At 37.4% G+C, this 14,232-nt stretch overlaps 1 protein-coding gene across 5 annotated transcripts in view; it reads right to left on the bottom strand.

The window, feature by feature from the left end:
* Nucleotides 1-14,232, bottom strand: part of prdm16 (PR domain containing 16) — a 249,802-nt gene that overhangs the window by 177,046 nt on the left and 58,524 nt on the right. The gene's annotated exons all lie outside the window — the stretch shown is intronic.

Raw genomic sequence — 14,232 nt, 5'->3', positions numbered from 1 at the left:
GAGACTTCACTTTATCCATACTTGGGTCATGAAAGGTCATTGGTCCATAAAGAATTGAGGCATTCCTCTTGAGGAATACTTTGCCATTATTCACTATTTATGCATTAGTAACGCTAATGATTTCCAAAATATAAATTGGTAAATGGTATTAGATAAAGTTTTGGCAAAATTTTTCCTAAAAGGCTAGTCTTAAAGAAATGCCCTTTTGGTAAAGAATATCTAAATCATTTTTTTCCAGTTCCAGTCCTTGTGTACCCCCTCTCAAAATGTTAAGATGTTTCCTTATATAAAACACCTTATTCAACTCAAGTGTCTCCTTCCATGTTTAGGCAGGGACAAATCGACAGGCAGATAACATCAAAGTACCATGAATGCAGTTCATAAGCTCCTTTGTTTGATTCCTTGAATCACTCTTGTGGTAATTTGATGTCATCCACCTGTCATATTGTGGCGATGAAGTCAAAGGCTACGTCTGAAACTGCCTACTTCCATACTATATAGTAGGCAAAAAGCAGTAGGCAAGGTGAGTAGTATGTCCAAACTCAAAAACAATATGTGAAAAGTACCCGGATGACCCATTACTTCTGGCAAGGTCCTGCAGTGTTCATTCGATGGACTCTTTACAATCATGTAAGCCCACGGGAGAGGAGTTATCCAGTGAAGAAGAATGAGAGGCGTGGTTTTAATCAAAAATGTCCAAAATCGGTAACGCGGCTCTATTCAAATGCAAATACATATATTAAACAGCTGTCCCTTGTGGTTAAATTGCACTAGTTCAACTTCATTGCAGTTAACGACTAACTTGTTGTTAAAACGACATATGTCACATGATGTGTCAATATGGTGAATGTACCGTAGTACGTCAGAATTAATTCATACTATATTCATACTATAAAGTACGTACTGTTTTAACCATCGATGAGTAGGTACTTCGTCTAATTCAGTACTTACTGTCACAGTATGGCGCTTTTCTATTGCATATTACCCCACGGTTTGGGTCAGGTCAGCTCATCTCACTTTGGCTTGGTTAGCTTTTCCATCAAGTTTAGTAATACTTCGAAGTGGGACGGATTATAGGTGTGTTGCTATATTTGCGCTGCCTACTGCTGTGACATCATACATGTGAGAGTGTTGTTGGAATACATCCCCATACATTCATTTATTTCTCAGTCCGTCACAAATATATTTGCACACATCGTTTATCACTACCTCTGTCTCACGTGTCAGTTTGTGTACAAACACCCGTGGTGTCAGTCGATGCGCTCCGCTGAGCCTCATTTAAGTTGCATTTAAGCATACATGAAGACGTGCGCGTTGCGAATGTGCCGCCACAAACTGCAAGTCAGGAAAAAACTGGTATGGTGTCACTGATTCACAACATGTGGATGTTTTTCATCGCTAAAAGGGAATTTGGGAACTTATGCAGAGCACAGATGACAACATGTTTGCTCAAGACAGCGCAAGCTAGCACGAAGGTAAAGCTAATCTTTTACATTATAGCGATGGTAGTGACGATTCTCTTAGACCAATCAGTGATCTACAGTGTTTTCGCGTCACGTTTTGGTATCAGCTCGGGTCGCTTGGAACCCCGACCGAGGTGGTACTAAAAAAAAGTATTGGGTACTACGTACCGCAAAGTGGAAAAGCCCCCAAAAGTAAGCTCCCCAACCAAAACCGTTGGGACTATGCAATGGAAAAGCACCATTAGGGTTAGGGTTTAAATTGGCTTAGTTCTGTGTTAATAACCTTCTCATAAATAAGTTGGGTTTGAATAAAGGATTCAGTTTTTTTTGTTTTTGGGCTGGAATGTTTTTCCAGAATCAAGACAAGATAAAGGAAGACAATTTAATTGTCAAAATAAGGTTCTCCGTAAGGGCAGAGCAGAGCTCTTTGTGAAGTTCCTCATATTTTTCTCAAATCACTTTTTTAGTTGACTACAAACACCGTGAAATATTACATTAAGAATAATACAGGCTATCATACATATTATTGATGCTATCACGAATGATACAGTATCTCACCTGCCACAGACTCATTTTTTTAGGCACGGTTTGAAGAAGAAGAAGTTTTATTTAAATAGCTCCTTTCCTTGGCTCAAGGCCGCTTCACATAGTATTATACAGAACATTAACACTTCCCCCTACACAATAGGACCATATAAACAATACAAACACATTAGGAGAGATTTAACAACATTATCCATAATAATTATTGAAGAGATACGTTTTAAGTTGGGTCTTGAAGGTAGACAAAGTTGGTATTGTACGAAATGAAAGGTATAGGGAATTCAGAAGCATTAACACTAAAGGACCTACCACCTACGGTGGACAGACGAAAATGAGGAATGGAAAAAAGACCAAGCTCAGATGATCTGAGGGACCGGCCAGGAGAATAAGGGCAGAGAAGGTCAGACAGGTATGGAGGCGCAAGACCATGTAATGCCTTAACGGTTTAATGCCTTAATGGTTTCACAATTGTCTTGTTCCTATGATGACACCTAGGCAAGTATGCATAAGTGGAGTTACTATTATTTGTAGCAGCACCATTGTAGCTTGCTATCCAAACACATGACAAGCAATCTTGACTAACTATGCTGCAATTATACCAATCAAACAGACCGGACCCCTGCCAGTACTGCCAAGAACACAAGTTTATGACTCCAAATTGTTTTCACTCACATTCAAACACTGTTCACTCATAAGCAGCTGTAAAGTCACGTCAAAGGTAAAGATTATCTAGAAAACATTGGCTTTTTGGATAGAAAATATATTTTCACCTTAAAAAATGTTTTGTATCAGGACTTGTTCCACTGTTACGAAAGCTCTGATGATTGTGTCATCATCACATGTTCAACGGAGGAAAAGATGCGTAAATACGCACAGATTTCTGATGCACGAAGTTGTTGGAAGACATAAAGAAGTTTTACAGCTAGGCGAAATTTACTTTCCAGAAACACGCAGTGTTTCCCCTCATAAAAACAGTGGGGAGCATTTCCAGATAACTCTTAAAGTAGCACTATTGCCTCTCTAGAGAGGTTAGTGCCACGAGTAAGAGAATTACAAGGGCAGATCCCTCATGTTTGTGCAGCACATAAATGCTGATATATACAATATATCAAGATCTGTTGCATTGTTTATCTTCATGTAAAACAAAGACACACAGAGCTCACAGTCAACACACAGAGAAATAGTGTTGGCATGTATACTTTATATACTCTGCGGGCCAGTACAAATTCAATATGTGCAGCCTGTCCATTGAAGAGAGTGCTAAAGTGACCTCAACCACCTCAGCCGTTTGAACAGTCAATACACAATAATCTGCGCCGAGCTCCCGGGCACATTGCCACACTTCACCGGCTTCATTTCACTGAAAATATATATGTGAGTACTGAACTCAATAAATCACACACTTACTGTGTACAAATATGAGTTCTCTAGATCTGTTGCAATTTGCAAATCTGTTCCTTCATGTTAACACACATAAAGAAGCGTTAGTATATATTAACACAGAAACACACCAATGACTTAAAATAAAGCAAAATGGCTATCATAGTGGCATTCATAGTTTTCTTTCAAACTATTTTACTAAGCAAATTCAGTGTCATCGTTTTGAAAGACAGATATATTCACTTACATGGCAAAGGTGGGGGTTTTAAAGCTATTTCTTACATTTGGCTTATTAACCTTGTTAAAGAGTTGAATTGCTCATGCTAAACATAGGCAAAGTGTCGGACGCGTGACAGAGTAATTCTGTGCCGAATGCATTTCACCAGGGTTCGAACAAGTTTTTTGTTTAAACATAAAAGATGTATACTTAAAGGTGCTCTAAGCGAATTCATGCATTTTAGGCCATAAAACATTTTTGGTTTCATACAGTAAACATCTCCTCACTATCTGCTAGCTGCTTGTCCTGTAAACACACTGTAAAAAACGCGGTCTCTGTAGACAGCCCAGGCTCCACAAACTGCAACAAAAACAAAGTGGTCAAACCTACCACCACAAACATAACAAACGTGTTCCAGCCAATAAACGACAAGAACGATTTGGGAGTGGGGGTTGGGCACGTTCATGACTCGTTCAGAAAGCACGTAAGGGAGGGGGAGGAGTTAGCTATGCTCAATTTTGTTTGACAACACTTCAAACGTCAACAAGAAGTGATGTCACACTGATACCTTTAACCTATCTATTTCTTCTATGGGCAATTTCAGTGCTGGAAGTACAGTGGAAGTCCTAATAAGCACACACACCAACCAAGACCTGACATGAAATCAACATCACCAGAAAAGGGTGTTTTTAGGGAAATATAAGCTTGTTCAGCTTCCCAAAGAACCCAATATTATGGAAACAATGGATAAAGTTTGTTTATCGGGGTAGCAGTGGATAAACAAATGGGGCGGTCCCAACCGGACCATGAGTAGCAGGCCCCAAGTAAAACTGCATCAAAAGTTTTTAAGTGCATATATTGTAAACGACATGAACTGGTTGGTAATCATAAGTTGTCCAGAGATAATGGGATCATGTTTTGTGTGTGACTTGTTTCACCCCCGGTACCCCTCCAGAGGCTCTGTTTTTTTTTGTCAGTGAAAGTAGCAGTAAAGCTGATGTGTCTTTAATAAATCTGATAAAACGAAATACTCTTTAGATATATGAAGGACGCAATGTTACTCTAGGTACTCAAGATTAACATGAGACAGACAGAAACACTGTGTGTTATGTGACCTTTAATAGCTAGGTTTCATATCATAGCTGTTACTGTATAACGTACATTGATGGAATGCTGTTTGGATCAGTATCAAGGACTACTCTTAAAAATTTTAAATGCACAAATTGTCATAAAATATTGTCAGATGCTGATCATAAAAATGATAGTCAACAATATTGTATCAAATTTGAATATCATTTTGAGCTTTTTGCATATGATTGGTAGTTGTAGTATTTGTGTGCTTTTAACTGGACAGACAAATGTGTTAAAGAAGTAAAACCACAACAAAAAATAATGTGCACAAAGTTTTCTTTATCTTTTTACCATCTTTACCATTCAATTTATGCACATAATTAAGACCTAAATCCTCACACCTGGTTTTACAAAGCCTAGTCAGTTACCAAACTCATATTAGGGCCTGTGGGAATATTGTCATGCTTATTGTGTGTGTGTTGTGTGTCCGCGTGTGCGTGTGTGTGCGTGCATGCGTGTGTGTGTGTGTGTGTGTGTGTGTGTGTGTGTGTGTGTGTGTGTGTGTGTGTGTGTGTGTGTGTGTGTGTGTGTGTGTGTGTGTGTGTGTCCTGATTGCCATTCTACTCTGCCTCACTCCCAGGAGAGCAGAGCAAGGCCTTGAGCAGACATTTATTAACACGTCAGATTAATAGCACCAGGGAAAAGACATTTTCACAAACATGATAAATATTAATAATAATCAATACTAACTTACATTTGCCAAATTGAGTTGCAAACATCACCCATGGGGGAGGAAGGAGAGAGAGAGAGAGAGAGAGAGAGAGAGAGAGAGAGAGAGACTGGGATGTGGAAGTCTAAGGTTTGCTAATAAGTGCCAGAAGGTCTCAGACGTGTCTGGTTAATGACAAAATAGCACATGCTCGGTGCACTCCAGAAACACTTCTGCTGTTTCTCATCCTACACCTTACAATGCACATTACACAAGACCATCATAACATTACTTATGATTAAAATAATATATGACACTTTGCAATCAAAGCAACTTTAATTCAGCTGGGACTGTGCAGTGAACACCTTTCTTTTAAACAGCAAAGCAAGATTATTTGCACAGAAAGCAATGGTTACTCAAAAATCTTGGCGTGACGTTCCTGTGCACATTACATTTATATTTATAAGCAAACAAATAGCTGGTATCTTTATGTAAAGCTTTAAGCATCATACAGCAACTGAACATCTTTTTTGATTGTACATGATTATTTCAGTCTATGAGATTACATCCTACGTCATTATGCACCAAAGTAACAACATTATTAACCTGAACAGCATAACCAATTCCCTTTCATTCTAGCAAGCAACAGCATTGTCTCTGGTTTATTATACAGCTTCATTTACTGACCCAGTGGGAATGAAGAGAAAAAGAATTGCATTTATTTTTATTAACAGGAAAACCCAATGGTTTGGCTCGCGATGAGATCTGAGTTGGGGGAAATGATTTTCACCTCTGGCATAGAGAGCACCCCCCAACTATACATCACCCGATTACTCCTGGACTGGCCCCGGTCCTAGTCATTAGCCAGTGAATTAACGACAATCCAGCATGCTATTAATCACACTGACAAAAGTGTTAGCATGCCACTGACCTGCTGCCGCATGGGGACGTAAGCAAAGAGAGAGAGAGAGAAAGAGGGGGGAAAAGAGGTGAAGTGGGGTAGTGGTTGAGGGGGTCGTTACTGCAGAAGAAACTGGTAAACAGCAGTAAGAGTAAGCATAAGCTAATAAATAAGAGAATTGAAATGATTTAAGCATTGCTGGTTTATATACTAATTGTTCATCTTTTCTCTATCTCATGTGTCTTTTCATGTCCTCGTGTACTAGATTTCTCAATATACTGGAGTATATAAAATACACAGGAGTATATAAAATACACAAAAATCTAAATGTTTCAAAATTTTCCCACCGAAAGTGTATGGCTTACTGTATCACAAGGTTATTAAGAGACTGGCTTTATGCTTGTTCGGAAGATGACTAAAATGTATGATGAAAGACTAACAGGATGTTAAAGTGACACTGAGGATGTAGAAAGCCAGTGCAGCTGGAAATATTTCAATCAGAAAAATAAAATGAGCTAGCATGAACTAACAATAAACCATGCTTCATTTATTATCCTTTGTTCGTGTTAATTTCAGCATTTACTAATATGTTAAAATCGAATATTTTACTGTTTAGTATTAGTTGATTCAAAATGTGGCCTAGTGGCTTTAAATGTCGAAAAACAATATTCTTTACTTTTATGTCCATGTTAGCTAATGCATTTGCTAATGTTAACAAATACAACTTTATTGTAAAGTGTTACCAAGAAAACAAGCATGTTTATACGGTGGATTAATACATAAATATGATAACATCAAAATTGAAAAAAAAAATTGAAAAAGAAAAAATAACTTAATGTTGACACCCTCATGTAAACAACCTTAATGTCTTACTGCGCAATGATTAAATGTTAATTAAATGTTAATTTTCTTACCATTGAAGTAACTAATCAACTTATTAAAGTTTGAAGGTACACTGCACTTTTTTTGAAAATATGCTCATTTTCCAGCTCCCCTAGAGTTAAACATTTGATTTTTATCGTTTTGGAATATATTCAGCTGATCTTCAGGTCTGGCGGTACCACTTTTAGCATAGCTTAGCATAATCCATTGAATCTGATTAGACCATTAGCATTGCGCTAAAAAATAACCAAAGAGTTTCGATATTTTTCCTATTTAAAACTTGACTCTTTTGTAGTTATATCGTGTACTAAGACCGACGGAAAATTAAAGTTGTGATTGTCTAGGCAGATATGGCTACTATACTCTCAAACTGGCGTAGTAATTAAGGACTTTGCTGCGTAACATGGCTGCAGGAGGCGTAGTGATATTACGCACTGCCTTTGCTTACTTTCAATTTCAGGTGCTGCGTAATATCATTGCGCCTCCTGCAGCCTTAACTTTTAATTTTACTTCAGTCTTAGTACACGATGTAACTACAGAACTGTAAAGTTTTAATTAGGAAAAATATTGAAACTCTTTGGTTATTTTTTAGTGTGATGCTAATGGTCTAATCAGATTCAATGGATTATGCTAAGCTATGCTAAAAGTGCTAGCTAGTGTCCCTTAAAGTGACTGGACTTGAACAGAACATATTTTTCGGAATGTCTGTATAACCTGCTATCTTTATTGCTTGCCCTTAAAACAAAATGTTGAATGCTCTCTCCCGAATCACTTTGGATAAAAATGATAAAAAGGATAAAAGTTAAAATAATAAATAAATAACTGTAAACAACCATGTCATTTTGTAAAAAAATGTTTTTTTTTGATGGAGTAATGTTGACTTCAATAGACAAAATACAAATAAAAAACAACAGCTGGGATACTGGTGTTTATCCACTGTAGCACCTTATTTTACTGTACATGTGATATATCATGTTATATAATGCTTGGCTTCTGCACTCGTCTTTTCATGTGTGTTGACTCGGGTGAGTGGGTCAAGTGAATAAGACAGCTGCAGCACTGGGCTGCTTAATCATGCTGCTTTGCTTCATTGACCGGCCAGAGCTGAAGAAGCCCTGACTGAGGACTCAATAGAGAAGCTGTTATACTTCAAGCATTCGTCTGGACCGTTCCCTGCTGCTGGAATGATCACCACAAGAGTAGCAGAGTCATTAGCAACCTTGAAAAACTGACTGAAGACACATCTCTTCTGTTTTGTTTACATCTAACCCTGCACCGCTAGCACCTATTCGTTCCTTTTATACTCTTTAATATATATATATTAATAAATAGTTATGCACTGCTGCCCTTTTGTGGATGTGATTGCTTCCATTGTTTTACTCATTTGTAAGTCATTTTGGATAAAAGTGTCTGCTAAATTACTCAATATAAATGTAAGCGTGTGGCTATGCAATGACATATCAAGAATGCTACTGCACACTTGCAGTGCATAAATAAACAGATTTAGGGATGAGCTCTTTTGGGTTAGTAAGCAAAGATTCTGCCACATCCACCCATCTTCCTCTAGTACAGTTCCGGTGAGTTTTGCAGCCTTTTATTAGAATACAAGACTTGATATGAATAGGATATTAAGGTTCAGTAGTAGATGTGGAACTAAATCAAAATCATTTGTTTTTGGGTGTGCTCATTTTTCTCTCAAAGCAGTGCCTATAACATCTCTAAACCGTACACTTGTTTTAGTGAAAAGTGAATGCCACATTAATAAAATGTCAGATTTTTTTTCCAGCAGGGGTCAATCTACTTACGGTCATACCCACTTAACCATAAGCCTGGGTAACTTTTCTGAATGTCAGATCTCACTAAGGTAAATGTGATCAACTATTACTGATGACCGCCTGCACGGCTAGTCTGCTCATTTAGACACACAACACATCACATTAGAGAAGTACTGTGGTGATAGGGATATGAACCAAAGAGTTTTGATCCTTGTAATAAATGCTTCACTGGAGATATCTGGTAGACAGTTGAAAGAAATACTAATAAAAGTCACTGTATTACATGGTGCTGGACAGCTAGAATGAAATTTTAGTAAGCACTCCTTTACAAAAACTTCACAACTCACAGAATAAAAATAAAGCAAATCTTAGAAGAAAATAAATAGTTTGTACAGCACAAATTCTGTTTACTGTTCAACAGTGATTCCAATTGCATAGGGAGGCTTTGTCTCTTTACTTAAAAATTTTAAAACGGAAAACATAAAAAAGTGACTAACTAGTAGTAACAAATAAAGGTCGCACAAATACTGCTCTACAAAGCAAAAAGGCAGTAACTACACAGAGTGCAGAAATGAGAAAAATTACTTGAAAGTTATCCTTTAGCCTGTGCAAACGACTACCATTTTTCTCCAAAACGACACACATTTGAGAAAAAAAAAATTAGTCACGATTTCTTGAATTTCATGAAAATGATAATAACTCTTTTTTTTTTTTTTTACCAAAAATGCAGTTACTGCCTTTTTGTTTTGTAGGGCAGAATACTTTTACTGCATTCATGTATTCATTAAAATGCATTTATTTAATGCATTATATTCAGGCAGCAATGTAAAATGTAATAAATGCATACTTGATGGCTGCTTGTTGATAGTGTAAATTGCTATTAAACAAACAAAAAATAAACTCAAATGCAGAGGATTTTCCATTCAAAAGTTCACTCATTTCAGAAGTGCACACTTCACCGGTGAATACATTAAAATGAATCATTAGGCTATTTATATCCACAATGGAACAGGCAATTCTTTTAATGTTCTTCAAACATTTCCTCAAGACAAGCATTTCTTTTACAGAAAAACCCCTAATCAATAAATCCATCAATCCATTTTCATATTTACTATTTTCCTTGTGGAGCACAAAAACAGTTCTGAAGAGGAAGTCATCGTGTTTTACGGTGGGAAGGAAGCCGGAAAACAGATGTGGCAGTAGGGTAAATGGTAACAAGTGCATTGAAGAACAATGTGGCTGTTCTCCTGTGAAACAGAGCTGAGAACCTGCTCAGACGACAATCAGTCATAGTACAATGCTACATGCCTGATAAACAATGGGCTTAGCTCGAAAAATTCTGGGAAAGGGGGTCTGACCTGCTTCTCCTATAGGTGGCCTGCTGCACTATTCGCTGTGACTGCACGGTGCCAGTTATATTAATATTTGTATGATTTGTTTCATAAATAGGGAATATACAGATAGCATTACACATCACTTCATCATTTTTGCTTTGTTTCAAAATCAAAAGCATATTTCATGTCCACTTATTTATTTTTTTGGTAAGCCACCGTGTAATAAACAGAATAATGAACAGTCTTATTGATCTGTCTATATTTGTAGTCACTGGCAGGAAAGGATAAAACAATTATGAAGCAAGCTATTACAACTAAGAGTCAGTTATTCAAATAATTTAACCGATCTGTAATTATATTTTCATGCACCTGAAGATGCACTTATAAAGATGGTAAATAAAATGCTTTAACTGAATGGGCAAGATGCATGCTTTAAAATTGACCAAAGAATATATAAATGATTGTACTGTTTATAATATTAATAAACTTAACATACAGTATTAAGATTAAGGGTCTTAAATTGTCTTTTTAAATTCCTGAAACTAGTAACACAGCCTTATCTAGATATTGCGAGTCCTTTATTAAAAATAAATAAATATGCATAATTAATAACATATATGTGGTTGTATTTACACATGATTAAACCTTAAATATACTAAGTAGCTAACTAACTAGGACAGCCTCTGGTCGACACTCCGTTACATCCTAAATGCTTAATGATGCAACTTATTCCTTCACTTAATTAACATTCACCAGAGCATGTAACTTCATTAGCAGCATAGGCCCGATTTTCGCTCACATAAATAACTGGTGTCCTACAGGTACACGTGTTGGAAAGAGGTGGACGAGGTGAGGAGCGGGGGAACGAAAGGCAATTTTCCTGTTTAAAGCGCCAGCGAATTGCACCAAATTTCAGATAATTGGCTGGTAATTAGAGGGGTCATCAGGTCGATTTGGGAACAAATGGCACCCTTTAACGGAGGCCGTTTCTTCAGTAATCTGAGCTGACCCCCTGCTTTGTCTCTGTTATCTCTGCCTCTGCTCACCGCGTGACATCCTAAATAAGGTGCCCCTCTCCAGGGACAAACCGGCACAGAGCAACTATTTATTATGCGTCAGACAGCGGCGCTCAGAGCTCTTTGCAGCTCCCCGTGGTACCTCCGCAAATTTCGCGTCAACTGCCAGACTAGACATCCTATTGCTGGTGGAAACATGGGAGGTCGGAATGGACCCATGCTGAATAAATATTCACTCAGTCTCCTGAGATACGGCAGGTAGCTTGCGCCGTGCCTCCGAGCCAGGGCAAAGAAAGTAACAGATGCGCAAAAACTCTTTAATGCGGGACACACAGCCGAAGCCATTAAACAGAGCCAGAGGCATTAACAGCACTGCGCTTATGCACCTATGTTCCAGTTTTGAGTCTGTGTTTAACCAAGAAAAAAAGATTTTCGGCAATAACGAGCCAAAAACAATGTTGGCCCACATGCAAAGTATGGCAGCAAAGTTTCAAATACTACATCAAAGATAAATCAAAATTACATATTGACCAACAATGGTAACCTGCTATTGATTATAGTAACATAAATTAAAGGTGCAGTGCGTAATTTTTAGAAGGATCTCTTGACAGAAATGCAAAAACTATATTATCAGGGGTGTACAAAGACCTTTTTATAATGAACCGTTATGTTTTTATTACTTTAGAATGAGACGTTTTTATCTACAAACCAAGGGTCCTTTTAAGTGGAAGTCGCCATTTTGTGCCACTGTGTTTCTACAGAAGCCCTTAACGGACAAACTTTTTTGCTAAGTGACATGTTTTTCGGGTTTCGGTTACCGTAGCTTTTCTGTACGTTTCAAAAGTGAGGGGTGAGCAATGGACTAAGCGGTTGGTTGCAATTCGCAACCTCACCACAAGATGCTGCTAAAATGTACACACTGCACCTTTAATAAGGCTGTCATTATATATATATTATGTAAATATTGAGATGGCTTTCCTCCTTATTTTGTGAAGCTGGGTAATTTCAATTTGATTGAAGTTTAGCAAATACATTTTGTATAACTTCTGCAAACAAATTCTGATTAGCTATTACTTTAACAGATGAGCAGTCAGAGACAAAGACGACACGACTACAAAAACATCAATACACAATAAAACACCGGCCTACACAATACCAGCAACTTAACTTATACCAGCCCTGCTTTTAAACCTGAGTAAAGGCTTGTAATTTAAAGATTTTTAATCCAATCATAACTATAATTTGCAAATAAGGACGTAACCCACCCTCTCTCTTGCACAGTATTTCCTCAAACAAGAAAAAAACAAGGGTCTGATACCTACATTACACACAGAAAAAAGGGCCGATTACAGACTAGTCTGGGACACATGAGGAACGAAATATTTTTTTACATAATATTTTGAGCCATGGCTTTCTGAATGAATGAGATGAGTCCATAGGAAAGGAAAGGTGGAGAGAGGGAGAGGTATTTCTGAATAGAGAGAGAGACAGAAAAAAGAGAGAGAGATCAAAGGCTACGTCCAAATTTGCTACTTCCCTTCAGATAATATGTGACACAATTAGACGAGCTTGACAATTTTCATTACGCCTAATCAAATATTTATCATGCTTTGGAGATGATGTCGTACCCCTGGCTCTTACCCGTCTCATTTGCATAACAAATGGGCGAGACACTTAACAAATAAGTGAAATAGGGAGTAACGAAAGGGTGGAGGAATGAGAGAGAGAGAGAGAGACCAAGAGAAAGAGAGGGGACATGGAAGTGTCAGCGTTAAAGCCACACTCTCTCCATTTGATTTGCAAATCTGCAGCCTCTGTCATCAATTCAGGACGTAGGGTGAACCATCACCATGACGAGAGGGTAGAAGCAGAAGACAGCTCCCCGATGTTACCTCATAGCACTATTAATCATCCTGCATTGGAAGAAATGCAGCCAAATTGGGCTCATCAGTCTCTATATTAAACAGGAATCAAGGACAGGGGGAAGGTGTGAGGGGGGGGGGGGGGGTTAAAAGAGCACTGGTGAAGGAATAGAGCCGGTGGGAATAGCCACCTTCTTTCTTATTTTCATTTTTTAGTTTTACAGCCCAAGTTTGGTGTTAGAAGAAACATAATGTAAGATTTTTCTGTGAACATATTGGTTTGTGGCTACCCAGTCTCCCAAGGTTTCGTGATATAGTCACGTTATTTTTTATTCTTTTTTCGTGATATTATCACGAATTTCCGTGTTTTTCGTGAACGTATAACGAATTCCTGTTTTCGTGTGATTATCACTTATTGGTTACTCAACTGCTTTTTCCTATTTTTAAACCATTGTCGCTTCGGTTTAGGGTTAGATTTGGTGCTTGCATTAGAATGTCACTTTATACATTGATTTATAAAAAAATTCTGATTTATTTTTTTATATGTCGCCTGGCGTTAGGGTTAGAGTTGGGTTTTGGTAGGGATGTCATTTTATGTAAATCTATCCCTAAACTGTAGCGAAAATGGTAAGAAAATAGGACAAAACAGTTGAGTAACCAATAAGTGATAATCACACAAAAAACAGGAATTTGTTATACGATTAAGAAAAAACGCGGTAATTTGTGATAATATCACAAAAAAAGAATCAAAGAATGACGTGACTATATAACGAAATTTCGTGAGACTGGGCTGTTTGTGGTTATATAATAATGGATATAAATCAACCAATTTAGGTTATTTTGTTATACTCATTTAAAGTATAAAGATAATTCTTGTGCATTCTTCTGTTATTTTAATACTTGCTGATAGTAGTTTAACTTCAAACTTGTTACACTTTATTTTGATAGTCCACTTTAGACATTATAAATAACTTTGCAACTATATGTCAACTAACTTTCATTAATTTGCAACTATACGTCAACTAACTGTCATGAGAGTATTAGTAGACTGTAAGGGTTGGGCTTAGGAAAAAAGGTTA

This window comes from Paramisgurnus dabryanus, chromosome 11, assembly GCF_030506205.2.
Source record: "Paramisgurnus dabryanus chromosome 11, PD_genome_1.1, whole genome shotgun sequence".
Taxonomy (NCBI): Eukaryota; Metazoa; Chordata; class Actinopteri; order Cypriniformes; family Cobitidae; genus Paramisgurnus; species Paramisgurnus dabryanus.
Note: the sequence above shows the minus strand (reverse complement) of the source record. Positions and strands in the feature narration are given on the sequence as shown.